The sequence below is a fragment of the Erinaceus europaeus genome, chromosome 2 (genome assembly GCF_950295315.1).
Source record: "Erinaceus europaeus chromosome 2, mEriEur2.1, whole genome shotgun sequence".
Taxonomy (NCBI): domain Eukaryota; kingdom Metazoa; phylum Chordata; class Mammalia; order Eulipotyphla; family Erinaceidae; genus Erinaceus; species Erinaceus europaeus.
This window is the reverse complement of record NC_080163.1, coordinates 101396724-101406164: the sequence shown is the minus strand read 5'-3', so window position 1 is coordinate 101406164 and position 9441 is coordinate 101396724.

The window sequence follows — 9441 nt, the reverse complement described above, 5'->3', positions numbered from 1 at the left end:
TAAGCAGTGAAGCAGGTCTGCAGGTGTCTTTCTCTCCCCCTCTCTGTCTTCCCTTCCTGTCTCCATTTCTATCTGTCCTATTCAACAATAACTACAACAATAAAATAATAAGGGTACCAAAATGGAAAAATATATATTTTAAAAGCCTACCTGTTTAAATTTGATTGTTTAGAACTTCTTTTTTTTCTGTCACAAATTAGCTGTCAAATTAGCCTTCTTGAATGAGTTCAAATGATAATTGACATCTTGACTATACCTTTATTTATATTTAATCTCCAGTAGGTTTAAAATTACTACCTAAGCCATATACTTCCAAATATAATATTCAAAGCATATGTTTCACTAGACAAATGATGTCAATATTCTGAGTTAAAGAATCACAGGTTGTGTTATAAAAAGATATGTGGACTGAAATATAATCAGAGGATTTCATATCCAACACTCCTCACATCCAGAATAAAAAAGAATGAAAATTCATTTTGCTTAATTTCTATTCAAAAGAGAGCCCAGAAGCATATGGGAATGCTTAATTGTGCCAGGAAGTTTATATGAAAAAATAGGCTACAGGTGGCATCAAGAGATGGGAGTTTCAAATTATTTTTGTTCATTTGAGGAGGGCAAATTTGTAGAGTGCAAAAATGCTGAAAAGGGTAAGCCTTTCTTAGCATACTGTTTTTAACTATCATTGTTGTTTCGATGATAAAAATGTAAGTTGTGATAGAACAATCTTTGCAAAAACATATTGACGTGCTAGAATTTGGAAGACATCCTAGCCCAGCATGCAACTTTCCTAAGGCCCAAGAATATGTACCTCAGGCTTCCAAAGCAGAAAGTTTCCTGCTGAGAAACAAGCCAGATGAGAGCTATTGCAACAGGATGGGGCCAATGCTCAAAACTAGAGGAAAACAGCCAAAAACATTAGGTTTTAAGGAAATTCTAAATGTAATACCCATGTATCTAAGTGCCTCTACTGCTAGTCTCTTTATTTGTAAAAGGAATGTTGGTTTATTTATTGGCAAGCACTTGGACAATGTAAATCTAGGTTTTTTAAAAAATCTGGATTTAATAGCAGTGAATTTCAGTCAGAAATTATCTACTACATGTAATGCTGCATATTAATTTTATTTTTCTTAATTGATTTTTAAATACATCTGTAGTTTGGTGACTATATGTAGTGGGGGTAGGAAGGTATCACCCTGTATCCCAATGGGCTCGTCTATGTTAGCAATGAACAGGCATGGAACAAATTAATAAGATAAAAAGTAAAGATCAGTTGGTAAATAACATCTATACCTTCTTTTTTTTTTTCCTCCAGGGTTATTGCTGGGCTCGGTGCCTGCACCATGAATCCACCGCTCCTGGAGGCCATTTTTCCCCCTTTTGTTGCCCTTGTTGTTGTAGCCTTGCTGTGGTAATCATTACCATTGTTAATGTTGTTCATTGTTGGATAGGACAGAGAGAAATGGAGAGAGGAGGGGAAGACAGAGAGGGGGAGAGAAAGTTAGACACCTGCAGACCTGCTTCACCGCCTGTGAAGCGACTCCCCTGCAGGTGGGGAGCTGAAGGCTCGAACCAGGATCCTTACTCCGGTCCTTGCACTTTGTGCCACGTGCGCTTAACCCACTGCGCCACCACCCGAGCCCCACATCTACACCTTCTACACACAGAGGAGAGACTTAAAATATTTTGAGTAACTGTCTGTGATATTTGGCACAATTTTTAAAAAATATTCTAATATAGAGGACTTTAGGGGAAAAGAAGAGAACATTTAAAAGGACTTAAATCTGCCACTTTCCAGAAAACAAACAACAACAGCAACAAACCAGCATAGATTAAAGTAAGGCATATGAGTTTAGATCATACATTCTCCATAAAGCAGATAGTCCCTGGAAAAAGTCTCCATCTCAAAGCTAATCTTCATTTTACTGCCAGGGTCCCTCCTATGAAATTTGCCCTTTGCCAAACACGTATGTTGATAGTGGCATATTTTTGCTCACCAACAGTAGTGATAATTTCATAGTATATCAATTCAAAACCAGAGCAGACTGTGTATAAGACAGTTTAACAAAAAAGTTCAATGAATTAATAATGAAAATCACATTGTTGAAAAAGCCATTCATTTCTCCCTGTTACTCTCAAGATATGTGAGTGTTACATACTATATGGTAAAGATTCTGATGGACGAAATATGTGTGTTGTCATGGGCTGAAGAAAATACACAAACATTAGAGTAAAAGCTTAGATCAATTTAGATAGAACAGAAACTTGTTGACACAAAGCTGAGAGCAATGGAGTGACTTTTGTCATTAGTATAGATATACAAAAAGACAAATATATATATATATATATATATATATATGTTGACTATGTCCAGAATTTAGAAACAACCCAAGTATCCAACAGCAGGTGAAAGATTAAAGAAGTTGCATCAGGGGGTCAAACAGTCACACACCTGGTGAGCACACAGATCATTATGCTCAAGGATCTGTGTTTGAGCCCCCATTCCCCAAGTGCACTGGGGACATTTCATGTACAGAGAAGCATGTCTGTAGGTGTCTGTCTATCATCTATCTATCATCTATCTATCTATCTATCTATCTATCTATCTATCTATCTATCTATCTATTATCTCCCCTTCCCTCTAAATTTCTCTCTGTCCCACCAAATAAAATAGAAAGAATGTTTGCTGGAAGTGATAAATTTATAGTGCCAGCACTGGAAACAGTAGTGTAAAAAAAAAAAAGTCATGGCATATATACACATATCTATAAAAACAAACAAACTGTATAGTCTTCTTCAATACAACATTAATGGAATTGAAATAGACCATGTTGAATGAGGTAAGATAGAAGTAGAAGGATGAGGACTAGATGATCTCATTCATAAGTGGACTCTAAAAGACAAGCAAAAAAAAAAAAAGACAATTCATGTTTGAACTTCTCCTTCTTGATTCCTGACTATATTGCTCTTGGTCAGTGATATGGCCATGCATGAAAAATAGAAGATTCCAAAGTCTTCAAATAAAGTAAAATGGTCTTAAATGTGGGATGAAAATCTGACACACTATTGTTAATTGAACCTCTCCAGTTTATGAAAGTTGAGTTTTAAATTTTTCTTTTTTTTTTTTTAACATTTCTCTTTTTAATATATTTATTTTATTTTATTTTTTTGAGAGAGAGATGAAGAGAGAGAGAAACACACACAGAATCACCAGAGCACTGCTCAGTTCTGGCTTATGGTGGTGCGGGGGGATTGAACCTGGGATTTGGGAGCCTTAGGCATGAGAGTCTGTTTGCATAACCATTATGCTGTCTCCCCCGCCTGAATTTAAAATTTTTCTAAGTATAAACTATTGCTTGTTTACTTATTTGGTTCAGTTGGAACAGTGGATCTTCTCAAGATAAGACTGAAAGAACAACGAGGAATTTTTTGCAAGTCCCAACTTTGAAAAGTGTCAAGTTTAAAAGTTTCAATCCTCGGACTGGATGGTGGTGCACCTGGTTGAGCGCACATGTTACAATGCGCAAGGACCAAGGTTCAAGCCTCCAGTCCCCACTTACATGGGGAAAGCTTCACAGGTGGAAAAGCAGGTCTGCTGGTGTCTCTCTGTCTCTCTCCCTCTGTAGCTCCCCATTCCCTCTCGATTTCTGGCTGTCTCTATCCAACAAATAAATAAAGATAATAATAAAAAAATTAAAAATTAAATTAAAAAAATAAAAGTTTCAAGCCTTTGTAGTGTCACTGATAGTCCCAAAAATAGGACGTATGGTTCTAGTCTGTGGCTAAATTAACAACCTAGTTTGAACGTTTACATTAACTTGATCTGTAGTAACTGTGCTCACTAATCAATATTTTTTGCCTTGATACTGACTTCTAGCTGTTGCTTGAGCTCCTGTAACTGCTTTATTTTTTATTTTTTCCTCAAACACTCTTATCTACCAAATTCTCTCATACAAGTAATTTTACAGATGTGGTTTGTCTATTGCATATCTCATCCATCTTTCCCTGGTAATATTCTGCATGCTGTCTTTGCTGTTTTCTTTTTTTCTTTTAGCTTAATATCTTTCCCTGGAGCCTTATATGTGACTCAGTAAAATGATCTTCCTCTGTCCCACTCTGATGCCTCCAGCACAGCTACAAGCTTTATCAGCATGAACCTCACACAGTATCTCAAGCTGCTCTTCCAGGCCCTACTCCTCATCATGAAAATAATAAAAAGTCAGGCCTAAAACATGTCCCAGGCATACTGTTGAAAAGAATGACCTTCTTTATCTATGATTGGAGGGGTAAATTGTAAGAAAGATTTCTTTTGACTGACACTGGTATATATGAAACCAACTGAAATAGTGAAATTCATTTTTAAGGAAAATGTGGATCTACTATAAATGTTCTTTGTTTTAAAAGATCATTTACTTTGACATAGCACAGATAAAGAATAAAATTTGTAAAAAAAAAAAAGTATATAAAGGGTATTTTAAGACATAAAACTCTGGTAGGTTTTACATAATCCAAGTTCTGCTCTGTGCTTTTCCTTCTGATCTTGTTTATCAACTTCTGTCTATGAATGAGATCATCCCATATGCATCCTTTTGTTTCTGACTCATCTCACTTAATATTATTTCTTCAAATTGCATCCAAAATGGAGAAAGGAAGGTGAACTCACCATTTTTAATAGCCACCGTTTTTAATTCACCATTTTTAACAGCCACCCATATGTTGTTGGACACCAGGGTTGCTTCCAAGTTATGACTATTCCAAATCATGCTGCTATGTACAGAGGTATACACAAATCTTTTTGGATGGGTATATTTGATTCCTTAGGCTATATCCCCAGGAAAGGAATTGCAGGGTCATAGGGTAAGCTCACTTCTAGCCTTCTTAGAAATATCAACACTGCTCTCCACAGAGATTGAACTAATTGACATTCCCACCAGCAGTGCAGAAGGGTTCCTTTGTCCCCACAACCTCTCTAGCAATTGTTGTTGCTACTTTTCTTGATGTGTGGCATTCTCACAGGAGTGAGGTGATACCTCATTGTTGTTTTTATTTGCATTTATCTAACAATCAATGACTTGGAATATTATTTCATATGTTTATTGGCCTTTTGGATCTCTTCTATGGAGAATATTCTGTTCATATTCTTTCCACATTTTTGAATGGGGTAATTTGTTATCTTGTTGCTGTTTTTGGTGAACTCTTTATATATTTTGGTTACTAGCCTTTTGTATGATATGCGAAGATCTCCAATTATGTGGGAGGTTTCTTTGATTGAGTGGTAGTTACTTTTGTTATGCAGAATCTTTATAATTTGATGTAGTCCCATTGATTTTTTTGTTATTCTTTGTAATTGGATTCATTTCATTGAAGATGCCTTTAAAATTTAGATAGAAAAGAGTTCTGCCAATATTTTTCTCTAAGTATTTGATAGTGTCTGGTCTAACATCCAAGTCTTTGATACATTTGGAATTTACTTTTGTGTTTGGTCAAATATAGTGGTTCACTTTCATTCTTCTGCATGTTTCAACCCAATCTTTCCAACACCATGTGTTGAAAAGACTCTCTTTCCCCCATTTAACTGTCTGGGGACCTCTGTCAAAGATTAGATGTCCATAGATGTGGGGTTTTACTTCTGGGAACTCAATTCTATTCCACTGGTCAGTGTGTGCTCAGACAATATCTTTATGCTAACTAACAAACTAAAGTAAAAACTAAGATAAGTCACGGGCCCCTAGAAACATGCCTAAAATGGACTTCCTAATTCCCTTTCACCCTAATACCCCTAATGTCATCTGTTCTGTTCCTACCTTTTGGATCCTGCCCATTAACCATTTTGTCCTGCTTTGTATCTTGCCACCTTTCAACCACCAAGTTGCAATTGCTACCAAGATTCCACCCTGACTTCTCTGGACAGACACCCTAGTCATTGTGTCCTGGAACTTTGCCTTTTCAGATCCCTACCCCACTCGGGAATATAGAAACAGGCTGGGGGTATGGATCAACCTGCCAATGTCCATGTCCAGCAGAGCAACAGTTACGGAAGTCGTAAAACTTACATCTGCACCCCAAAAATAATTTTGATCCACATTTCCAGTGGGAGAGAGATGATAGAAGGAAGAAGAGGGCTCTGAAACCTAACTCCACCAGGACCCAGAGAGAGAAGAGGAAAAAGAAAGGGACATTTGGGTGAAGTAATAGAGGATTAGGAATAGAGGAAGAGATGACAGAACTTTAAAAAAGGGGAAGGGACAGTTATATACAAATATAGACACATAGTTGTAGAAATAATAGTTAACTCATATCTGCAATCATAGGAAAACTGCGATTTACAATAGAGGGACTGAGGATTCAGAACTCTGATGGGACAGTATGGAATTATACCCCTATTGACATATAATCTGTAAATCAACATTAAATCACTAATAAAAAAAGTTCTCATACCTAAATACAGGTGTACATAAAAGGGTAAGGATGATATTGTTGATTTCTTATTAGAATATCTATCACAAAATTTGAGGAAAAGTATGTAACATGACTTTCTTGTGCCTACAGAGTTGGCACAAAAGTGGAAAGCAGGACTTGCATTATTGAAATCAATAATTTCCACCTGCATTCTAGAGTAGAATAGTGCTCTGACCCTTCTAGCACACTTCCTCCCACTTACTCTTTCTGTTACAAGAAATAAATCTCTTAAAATATTTTTGACTAGTAATCACTCTAAAATGAAGTTCTTATAAAATTTATTTTATATTTGTAAAAAATTACAAGACACCAGTAAAGTTAGTGTGCAATGTGTAGGTTTAAAAATTAAAACATTTATTTGATAATCTACTACTAAACTTCTTAAAGAACTATGCTAAATTAACATGTAATATAACTTAATATTGTATATACATTTATTTCCCCAAACTCAATTTATAATTTTGATGTAATATCAGAAGTCTTTCTAGACAACTTGATAGTTTTTATATTGTATACTAAAAATTAAAGTCAAATAGCATGTTAATGAAGGTACAAAGTTACAATTTGTACCACAAAACATAAATATTATAATCAGGGAGACTGTGAATTCTATTATACAAAGATAGACAAATCACAAGTAGAAATTAAGTCAGGGGATGGGATGGGATATGGAATTCTAGTGGTAGGAACTGTGTGAAGCTGTACCCCTCTTATCCTACGGTTTTTGTCAGTATTTCCTTTTTATAAATATTTATAAAAAATTGTATTTCTCTCAGTTCTGTAACCTCTGGGACTTTGGTTGTTTTTCACCATGCTTCTCTTGATTCTGTATCCTGTGGTACTGCCTCTGCTAACCTCAACCAAATCAATGCAATGAGTGCCACCATACCACATTTCATTTCAGACTGTATTCAGAGACATCAAGCCTAAGATGTTAACCTTCCTGCTCCAATACTCTGGTGAAACCTTTCCTAACATATGGGACTGCCCATTTCCATTTCAAATGGTGCATTCTTTAACAAAGTTACAAAACATAGATACAGATCAGGGCTAAGGGACAGGATACATGTGTCCATGTATCTATAAATTAGAGGAAAATATATACGTCAAAGCAAAAGGGCTCAATAGTCTGCAGTGAGTAGACTTAGACTGAGTAAGTGCAACAAGCAAGCTGAAAGACCTAAAGAAGATAGTATAATGGGGAGTTGGGCGGGCAGTAGCACAGCAGGTAAAGCGCATGTGGCATAAAAGGAAAGGACTGGCTTAAGGATCCTGATTGGAGCTCTGGGTTCCCCACCTTCAGGGGAGTTGCTTCACAAGCGGTGAAACAGGTCTGCAGGTGTCTATCTTTCTCTCCCCCTCTCTGTCTTCCCCTCCACTCTCCATTTCTCTCTGTCCTATCTAACAATGACGACATCAATAACTACAACAATAAAACAAGGGCAACAAAAGGGAATACATAAATAAATAAGGTATAATTTTTAAAAAAGGAAGATGCCATAATGTACCTAATCAAACATTTACTACTTAGGCCTAGATACCCTCCTCTCCTATCCACCTACTTCACTTCCCTCAATTACTTTATGTCTAACCTCATCAGATAAACTAAGGACAACAAAAGCTGAATAAGGACAAGAAACTGGTGCACTTTAATGATGGCCTTTTTGATCACTGCCAGGCCACACTGTCATTTGAGGGCTCTATTCAGAGAATCCTTGGATTCTTACATAGATATGAAGTGCCTAGATTCTTACATAGATATGAAGTGCCTCTAATAGATCCCTCTCTCTGAACCATCATTGAACAATTCTATCAGGATAGGTATTATTAAGGCAAGCTGCAATAGCATCTAACGTCCAGAGTCTTATAGAGTGTTTATGGTATCAAGTTTGCCCCAGCATATGTGGGATAAAAGCTTGTGAATGTGATTTTAATCTTAATATGTTTCAGTTATCAGAAAGGGAGACTATGGTTGTTTACTTTAGAGCATGCTTTGAAGATTAGAAATTGATATATATGAAGTACTCCAATCACATATTATGTATTCCAGAACACACTAAAAATTCTAGAAGTGTGATATACTCTGTTTCTATAGCATGATCACTGTCAAACTTGCTTTTAAAAAGTCCTGTTATAACTAATCTTGATTTTATATTTTCTCATTAAATAAATATAAACTACAGCATACCTTTTTAAAATTTAGAATTCCTTATTTAACTATATTTGTTAAATTTAATGAAGAATGTCTATGAAGTCCCATTTGATTCATGAATACAACCTTCAATTCTCAATAGTGAACAAAGCATATTAAGAGGTTTCAAATTTTCAGCATGTAATGAAATTGGTGTCCAGGGGCACTTTCCTTCCAAAGAAGCTGGCAAGCTCTTTCCCCTAAGGTCTCGTAGGGTAAAATGTATCATGCTGGTTAATGTATGTCAGGCTTCACTCTCAACATCCAGAGTCAGAAATCTTTTAATAGCACCCTATCAGAGGATTCTTTTCTAGGTTGTCTTTCATTAGTTAAACCCACAAGTCTCAATTTACAGTGATAGATATAACCATACAGGGGCTGGAATACTCAGATAGCCAGATATAGGAAAATTTCATTTTAATCAAAATGTTGCTCTTAAACATTAAATATTTGAATTAAATAAAGTAGTGCTAAAATTTTATAGCCCTCTTCACAAAGACATTAACTCTAAAATGACAATAGAGTAGTTGATGGTGATTGATGTATTTCTCTGGATCCTAAACAATATCCCAAATAATTTCTGGGTATATAGACTTCTTTCTAAGTCTTATTAAGTCTTTCACAGACCTGTTCTCTCCTTAGACACATTTAGTCATGCCTCAAGTAAACATTGTATGCCTAGGATCCATTCTGTCCTTTGTTGCTTTTCTATCCAATCATAGTCTGTGTTCTGTGAAAGTCTACATCTCAAAGAGGGTACCTATTTCTCTAAATTATACACTAAAAATAAG